Genomic DNA, 9,008 nt, shown 5'->3' on the forward strand with positions numbered 1-9,008 from the left:
CATACTTTCTTTTATAGCACCTGAAGACACAGATACATCTGTCCCTCTTCCTGTTGGCCCCAACACCTCAATTCAGCTTTTTACATTTAATAAAAGTCATTTTTTTTCTAGTTCTTAACCCTCCTTTTCTTCCCTTGCACTTATTTCAAAACTGCAGCAGCATGACTGATTTTTTCAGTGTGGTGGCCATATTACCAAAGATACTATGGCATGTGTTAGTGAATATATTAATTGTTTCTTTTCTGGACCAAAATAGTTTCATGTTTTCTTACCAAGAGCCGATCAAATGATAATGTGACTTCAAGTTGTTATGGAAACCAACTTACCAGAAAGTAAAGCTACTTTACAGAGGAATTTCATTTTGCAGACTTGTGATGTCTATTTGTGCCTTCATAGTTTCAAACATCAGGTAATATATCTAATGCCCACTGACAGCAAAACATAATTAATTCATGCAGAGGTATTTGCTTCCAAGAGTCAATTGTCAGAGAGGTCTATAAAGATAAAAATTCTCTATTTAGCATTGTCAATTGAAATAAAAAATAATAGTCTCTTCCTTGCAAAATCATACTGATCTACATGTGTTCTTGGTGTCTTAAGCAGGTATCATCAGTTCATACAATAAATACAGTAATAATTGTAGCAAAACCTGTCAGAGAAATAAAGCACTTTTATTGCAGTAATCCCCAAAGACTTTAGATAGTAACATTTAATATGAAAATAGCAAAACCAAAACAAACAAAAAAAGTTGCCCATGTTCTGGACTGTCAGTGTTTGAAATCTTCCAAAGAATATTATAGAATGTTGTCTTAGAGGAGCAAGAACAGGTGTTTGCTTTCATGCCTTTCTAGATGACATAAGAACAATTTAAACTGGTGCTCCAAACAAAAGAAATGATTAAGGTCAGAACAAAAACAACAAAACAAAGCAGATTTGGAAAAGTTATACCAGTTTTCTTTTGTACCTCAAGCATGGAGAAAGGTAGGAGTAGAAAGTAGCATTAGGAAGATTTTGATAGTCAATTGCAGTTTGTTTACCAACAAAACACACTGGGTTAACACGTTGACATAACACGTTATGTTGCTTGGCAGCTCTGTATCTATTCAGTGATTTCAACCAACTGAGTCACCAGACCAAAGAATCAATTTGAGAACAATTTACCAAAAAAAATATGCTGTAGATAAATGTTACTTACATAACAAAGAAATTTTCCACCCAGTTCCCTAGGATTATGCCAGTCTGCATTAATTCAATGCAGCAATTTACACACATCTTTTGGACTGGATACAATAACTTCTTATTTCGGCGTATCAACTAGGGGAAAAAAACAATTATACCTAGGGTTGCATCTGTGTTTGTCTAACTATGTCCAGTTAAATTATGTTGAAGCCTTTTCTTTTTCAGCTGTGTAAATCAGTCTAAGCTTGTTTGCAATAGGAGACAAGACAGAACCCCCTTAGCAAAGTGATAGCTCGCAAAAATATGAGCTGCTCTCTCCTTTGGACTTGTAAACTTCATTGGTGTGAGCATGGTTTCATGGAGATAAACATCAGAAATATTTTGATTATTTGTCACATCCATATGAAGTATCCTTTCTAACTTTTGCTGTCTACAGGCTGCATGTTCAGACTATGCCAGTTGTGAAGCATAAGTTAAGTGAGACAAATAGAATTGTAGAATTGTTTCAGTTACAAGGGACCCTTACAGATTGTCTAGTCCAACTCCCCTGTAATGAACAGGGACACCTGCAGCTCGATTAAGTTGCTCAAAGCCCATCCAGCCTGACCTTGAGTGTCTCCAGGGACAGGGCGTCCACCATCTCCCTAGGCAACCTGTTCCAAAAGTTCCACATCTCTGAGACTGATTTACTCTGCCCTCAGTCAAGTCCTGAACTGCTCTCTCTATTAAATGGAGAGGGAACCCATAAAATAATTGGGTTGAGATTCCTGACTTTTAGGCACATGAATTTGCTGAAATGATTTGCATCTTTCTTGGGGGACAAAGCCCTGATAATCTCAGGCCAAGCAGAGAGAGTAGTTCCCTGGAGACTGTGAGATATGTAGAAAATCTATGTATTCTCAGTAGCCATATTGCAAAAATGTACCTGGCGTACAGTGAAGGAAGACACCTAGGCATACAGTTGGAAGCTCTAGGATGCTTCAGGCAAAGGAGACATACATCAGTCAGAGGCAAGAGGGCATGTGGGGAGACTCTGCTTTGTTTTTGCTCCCGATTTCCGTGCTTGAGCACATAGCTCAGTGCAGGAAGATTTACTGTCTCTCACACCATGCTTTGTGCTGGGCTGAACACTACGCAGTGGCATACACACTACCTAGTTTATAACCAGCAGGTGTGCCTTTACACAGCAGTGCTCTCTGCAGGGTAGGTGTACTCAGTGGCACTCCATGCATTAATGTTCTTCAAAGAAACAAGATCATCAGACTTCCCTGCCGAGGAGCAATCAGGCATACAACAGTCAAGGTGGGACCAAAAGGGAGGACACGTAAGATCCACAGCTATTTCACTGGTTGAATCTAGCAGTACATCTCTTATCTGTCCCATAGGAGGTAAAATAGCAATGTTTTGCTGGGGTAGGGAAATAAAAAAATAAATCTCAGAGCTGAAATAGGTTATCAGGAAATCTGTTCAGGTTTATACAGTGGTGGAGCTTGAATCCTTGTTCACATTCTCCTTTTCTTAAATGTAGTGGCACTTAGTCTTTCCACAAGATAAGTTCTCTGATGTGACCTGTGTGTCCTACTGGTTCAAAACAGATTACTCCAGGCAGATTTTTGGTGTGCCATAGTTAAGTTTCTGCTTCTTGTCTACCTCTCACAACTCTGTTTTTGTCTTTCTTTCCACAACATTTACCTCCTATTTTCATGGCCTCTTCTGTGTTACCTTTCCTCTTCCTTTTCTTAGTGGTTGTGGATGAGTTTTGTGCTCATCACATGCAAAGACCATTGCCTTGCAGTGAGATAAGAGGTTAGACTATTTTATGAAAGCACTAAATCGTACAAAAAGTAGATTACCTAAAGATGACAGATTCACAAGTATATTTAAGATGAATTATGAACAACTTTCAAAGGCTTTGCAATTAATTTCTTCATGACTCCACCTGAAGCTGGTTAGCAATAACCTGGCTCCAGCTTTAGAAGGATATGGATTCCTATTAAAGATTGCCATGCAGTTTTGTAGCATGTGAATTTTTCACACAGATGCTTCTATGGTTGGCTGATTGTTTCAGCAAAAATGAATGATTTTGAAGCTAATTGGTGACCCCATATTTTGTATGTAATTCTGGAGTGTGGACTGAATTTATTTTCTTTTTATGCAGCACACATGCCATAATCTATTCCAATGTGATACTTCAGTGCAAATATTAAACTCATAATCTGTGATTGAGAAAAAGAATATTGGTTGGAGCTAAAACTCAAAGAATGGAGGTAAGAATGGGTGAGGAATTCTTGTTCCTTGAGAATACTTGAGGCAGTAAATAAATGGGAGATATTTGGCATTTCTACACCCTGTGTCCAATTTTCCCTCTTTTCTTCTCTTGTTTTCCAAATAAGAGATGATGAAGTACTGCAGCTACTAACCCTTGCATTAGGGTGTTTGAGGTTCACCAAATGGTGAGTCATGGCTCACCTGTGTCCATGGCACAGGAGTTGGAACTAGATGATCTTTAAAGGTTCCTTCCAACCTACACCGATTTATGATTCTATGATTCTATATGGACAACAGAGAAAAATAGAAAATAACAAAATGTGATTCAGCCTGACCCAAATCAGACTCATTCTCTACTGTGACCAGATTTCACTGTCTGTATAAAAAGTTGTACAGCGTCTCTGTGGAATGAGGAATCTTAGCTTTAAAGATTTGCATTCTTCAAATTAATTGCTCCTTTCCGCCGTCAGGAAAATTTTCTGTTAACTGAAAAGTGAAGCCCACCAATGGCATTCAGTAAAGCATCCCAAGTAGAAAAGGCAGCATCTGAGACAGAGGATGCGGGTGAGTCTCAACATTCCTATTTCACAGCTGATTTCTCTCTACCTTCAACTTCACATGTGTTACTCTCTTATGCACAGGCTACAGTATTTTTTCCCCACAGACTTTGTATTTCACAGATGACACGTTGCTTTCTTAACCCAAAAGGGATTTTACTGTCTTTTAATCAAAAGAAGGCTTTGATTATGTTTTAAAAGGAATTTGATGTTATGTATGTTATCTGGATATGTAATAGTAAAGGAAGCAGTGGCAGATTACAGAAATTCTGGTCCAGAAGAGGGACCAGAAGAGGTTCCTTAACTATGTGTCAAACATATTCTATTTTTGTGTTGATTGGGCACAGATTTCAGATTCAGTCACATGCTCACATTGCACGAGGGAGAAGCTCAAACAAATAAACCCTTTGTATGGCTGTACTTATATGAAGACACAAGCTGGATACCCTTATATTTAGGCTGCAATTAATTCTTTGCACTAGAGCTAAAACTTAACAATCCAAGGTAGGTGCAGTTAAAATTGGCTTTTGTTATCTCTGAGCAACAATAGTTGCAGATTGAAATATTTAGAAAGTCAGGAGGTATGTTCGTCTGTCACAAAAGTTTCACAAAATTTTAAGTGCAACAATCATTTGATGAAATCTGTTTAAGATGATCATGATCAAAGAGGATTTCCATGATAATGTCTAGTCTCCCACCCAAAAATGTTTCCATTGGTTTGTTGGCCAGCAAACAGTGTGAATCATTGACAATAGACTTAAAAGTCATAAGTGACCAGCAGAAGAAAAAAATGCTCTCAATGCAACAGCTGTAAAATATCAATGATTATTAATCGTTTTAATTATTAGATGTTTATATTTCTATTTTTAGTACTCTATTTCTTCAAGATTTTGGGGATCTATTCAGGACTGTCAGAATGGAATGAATCAAACATAAATTACTTGCAAAAGAAATGTTTTGACTAGTGAATTCAATGCGGAAATGAATGTGTAGCTTGATGTATAGGGGCTGCATCTTTTTAGGCTTAGCATCTGGGAAAGTAGGATGCTTCTCATGTTATTCCTTCTAATTAATTGGTTTTACACCAGTATGATGGAGTTCTTGCTTACACAGCTGTATGAAAACAGAATCATAGCCTAAGCTAGTGCTACATATATGTGCTATGCTCTTGAAATATTTAAAATGTGAACAAAAAAGTGTATGCATAATTTAGGGATAACAGGTTCAGAACAACTCGTGCTATACTCTCTCATGCTGCTAGATTTAAGCTGAATTAAAGTAAATCTCACATTCAATTTAAGTATGGGAGAACACAAAAGAGTTAAAAAGAAAAAAGTTATGTAAATAATGACTACTAGCCCTAATGTAGAAACATATGTTTTTTTTAAAGTTTGAAAAATTTAGGCAGAAGGAGTTTTCTGGGAACCTATACACTTCTGTGTCCTCAGAGAAGCATGATAGTGGCTAATTATAGGGCAGAAGATGGGGACTGTTGGGAGAAAGGAAAGCTTTTGTCAGGAGAAGTCTATTTGAAGTCAGGGAAGGCTTGCCTTTGTTGGGTGAGTGAGTACCAAGCTAAAGGGCACTTTAAGGACTAGAAATAATTGTCAGGTTAAATTAATAAAAAAAACATGAAAAAGTGAAGTTAAAATTGAAATGGCATTTTCAGCAGCTGCCTGTTACCAAATTTTCAACTGAATTCCAATTATGCACATGAAAATTGTCCAGGATGCAAAATCTGGTCAGTAACAGATTTACGGTTGCCACAATTAGGATGAAGAGAATGAATTAATCAATCATGACTCTTCTGTCTCAGTGGAGTGCAAAACAAGGTCAAAAGTGGTCTTTGGTGTACAAAAATAACCCTTTGATGTAAGGTGAAGAATGGGAATAAACAGAGAGAAGTGGAAACAGAATATGAGAAAATATACACTAACCAGGATGAGGGTATACTCCCTACCCAGCAATTACCTCCCCTCTCTAGGAGTTTTTTTCTGTTTTGACTAAACTGTAAAGTACCTTTCAACCAATACTGTACTCAGTGGTGAATACAAGAAAACAGCCTTGAGTACTCTGTATGAATTGCTCTGCTTGTCACTGATGAACCTCACTAGGACACAAAGTTCTCTGGCTTTGCCTTTTTCTGGTTAGTGAACAGACGTATTTATGCACTATTTTTATTTATTCATTTTTACATCACTGAGTTTAAGGAAGGGTTTGAAGCGAGATAATGAAATTATTCTTCTATTTCCTCCTATTGTTGATTCCAGGAAGTTCCTCTTAAGCATGAGTGGGCAGCTGGGCTGGTTCTTCAGAAGAGGTTAGCATTTACTGAATGAATGACCAACATGAACAAGTGATTACTTATTTTTCAGTTCTAAAAGTAAACACTTTTGAAAATTGTCCTGATTGCAAATGTCAAAAAAAAATTCTTAATGAATGCAAGTGTTTTCTTTGCGGAGAGGAAGGAGAAATGTGGAAGGGTGTTTGCTATGCATATTCACAGGGATGAATTTCACCCTGAGCAGCAAATAAGGGTGAGTTTACTAAGCTTCATTGTTATTAGTGTATTCCTGACTCTTAATAGAGCAATCTGACTAGGAGAAATGGAAAACTAATTGGCTACATTTGATTGCTGCACCATCAATCATTCATCTACCCATCCATCCATCCATTTAATGAGAGCCACTGAATTTTCACTCAGCAGTAATACACAAAAATACATCGTACAATTAATTCAGGCATTGCAAGATGTCCACTTAATTTGCTGGATGCATTCAATCAATTTTGTGCTTCATTCAATGCACTGAAAGGATCTGGCTGGCAAGAACTACATCTGTTATTAGCTCTCAGTTCAGATGAAGATAATACTTTTATACTGTGAATTGTCCTCTGCTATTAAACTTGAAAGTCAATGGGCTAGTGTAATAACCTTTCAAAATACAATAGCTGTGCTCCTTTTGTTGTAAGCAATCAAAACCTCATAAAACCTCTAACTTTCAGCATTCTTTAATGTGTTTTATATCATGCAAGAAAAAACTCCTCTTTCTGTTCCAGGTGAAACACATTGCTTAAATTCTTTCCAAGAAACTGCATCATTCTTCAGGTAATAATTTCTCAAATACAAACTATATTAATGAGATTAACAAATCTAATTTTTATTTGCAATGGATGACAGCACCTGCACTCACCAAAACCCATTCTGAATACAGACATTCCTCATTCTCCTTTCGTTTCTTTTGAAGTTACACTTCCCAGTGCTGTTTGCTTGCTTTTGCTTTACTTTTCCATCACTACCATATCACTTATACCTTTGTAATTGTAAACCCCTTCAAAAGTGTTTTATTACAGCAATTACTTAACAGGACAGAATCATAACACACACATATATAAATGTAACAGTACATTATCAACATTCGTTACATAATAATGATTAATTGCATAATTAAAAGATGAACTGGGCTTCAAAAGCAATTTTCAATGCAAAAGCAATTCCAGATTAAATGTCTAAAGTACAGGTACTAATTTATTGACTGTAGATTAGAAATGTTTCCAGTAGACTCATATTCTCACAATTTCCAATAAGCTCTGCACAGACTTATGCATGGGAGTATTCATGCATTTTGAGATGGACAATGAAAAGCGTGAAAATTTGCAGAGGGTTTTCTAAAAGTTCAGCAGAGCTGTCCAGGCAATCCTAGTGACCAGTGACAAATAATAGTAGGCAAATGGTTACTCCAGGAACGTTAGATAAGCTGAAAAACATCACTTGAAGTTTCATGTCTTACTCCAAATTTCAGACAGATTGTATATTGGACAGTTACTGCCTCTCTCTGCAGAAGTATGATAGAATTGACATAGAAGACAAGCTCATGATTGCCAGGATTTTTGATGTAGGAATACTGGAGACACATGTAGAAAGTGCAGACATGAATAGTAGGGGGCAGACATTTGGCAGGAGGGCACTCTGAGACTCCCCAGTGTTGCTTTTGTCTGCTTTGGCATTCCTGCTGCTCAGTGCAGTTCCGTGTACTGCAGTGTTGGAAGCAAGGTCTATGCTGGGACCAGAATCTTTTTTCTTAATACTAGAAACAGCATTCAAGTTTGTTCTGCAGCCACAAAATGGAATTAAGAAATATCAGATCACTTAAAATAAAATCCTAGAATCATTTGAGTTGGAAGAGACCTTTAAAAATCATCTGATCCAACTCCCTCCTGCAAGGAACAGGGACACCCACAGCTCCATCAGTGCTCAGAGCCCCATCCAGCCTGACCTTGGGTGTCTTCAGGGATGGAGCATCTGCCACCACTCTGGGCAACCTGTGCCAGTGCCTCACTATCCTTAATGTAAAAGAACCTTTTTCCTTACATCCAAACTAAATCTCCCCTTTTAGTTCTAAACCATTTCACTTTGTCCTATCTCACCAGATATCTCACCGCTAAAGTGTCTGTCCCCTTTTTTTTTTTTACAGCTTCCCTTAATACAGTGGAACAACTGTGAGTTGGCATCTGCATTTTTAAACATGAATGATTATTTCCTTTTTCCAGAAAAAAAATGGGACTGGAAATTATTGGGTGGGGTTCAGCTGCCTAAAGGGAACCATGTACTGCTGTCTCAGATGCCACAAATTAAATTTCTGTTCTCTAGACATACTCCAAAAGTTCCTGGACGTTTCTTAAGCCCTCTCATATCTGTCAGCCCTTTCTTTATATATTAGATACTCTGGAGCATATCAGATGTCCATGGCTCTCTGTGCTCACAGAATGGACTATTATTCATGGAGGAGCAAACAACACTACCTATAAGCAATAGGTACAATAAGCACAGAAATCTTTTTTGTCCATGTCAAATATATTTAACTGAAAGAGAAAGAGCTACTAAAATCTGTTGCCTGACCTAGTATGCAAATAATCCCTTGGATGACAAAAGACTATTGGGATTTCTCCTGGTGTGAATAGCTGTACACAGATTTCAAAAAGAGGTCCTGGTTATTAAATATGATC

At 37.4% G+C, this 9,008-nt stretch overlaps 1 long non-coding RNA gene across 1 annotated transcript; it reads left to right on the top strand.

The window, feature by feature from the left end:
- The first annotated feature begins 3,343 nt into the window (after window positions 1-3,343).
- LOC149918320 (uncharacterized) lies at window positions 3,344-7,109 on the top strand. The gene is made up of 4 exons (XR_016466540.1): window positions 3,344-3,446; window positions 3,918-4,011; window positions 6,275-6,324; window positions 7,062-7,109. It is a non-coding gene; the product is annotated as an uncharacterized LOC149918320 (long non-coding RNA).
- Window positions 7,110-9,008: the final 1,899 nt, after the last annotated feature.

This window comes from Phasianus colchicus, chromosome 4 (assembly GCF_987193195.1).
Source record: "Phasianus colchicus chromosome 4, bPhaCol1.hap1.1, whole genome shotgun sequence".
NCBI lineage: Eukaryota > Metazoa > Chordata > Aves > Galliformes > Phasianidae > Phasianus > Phasianus colchicus.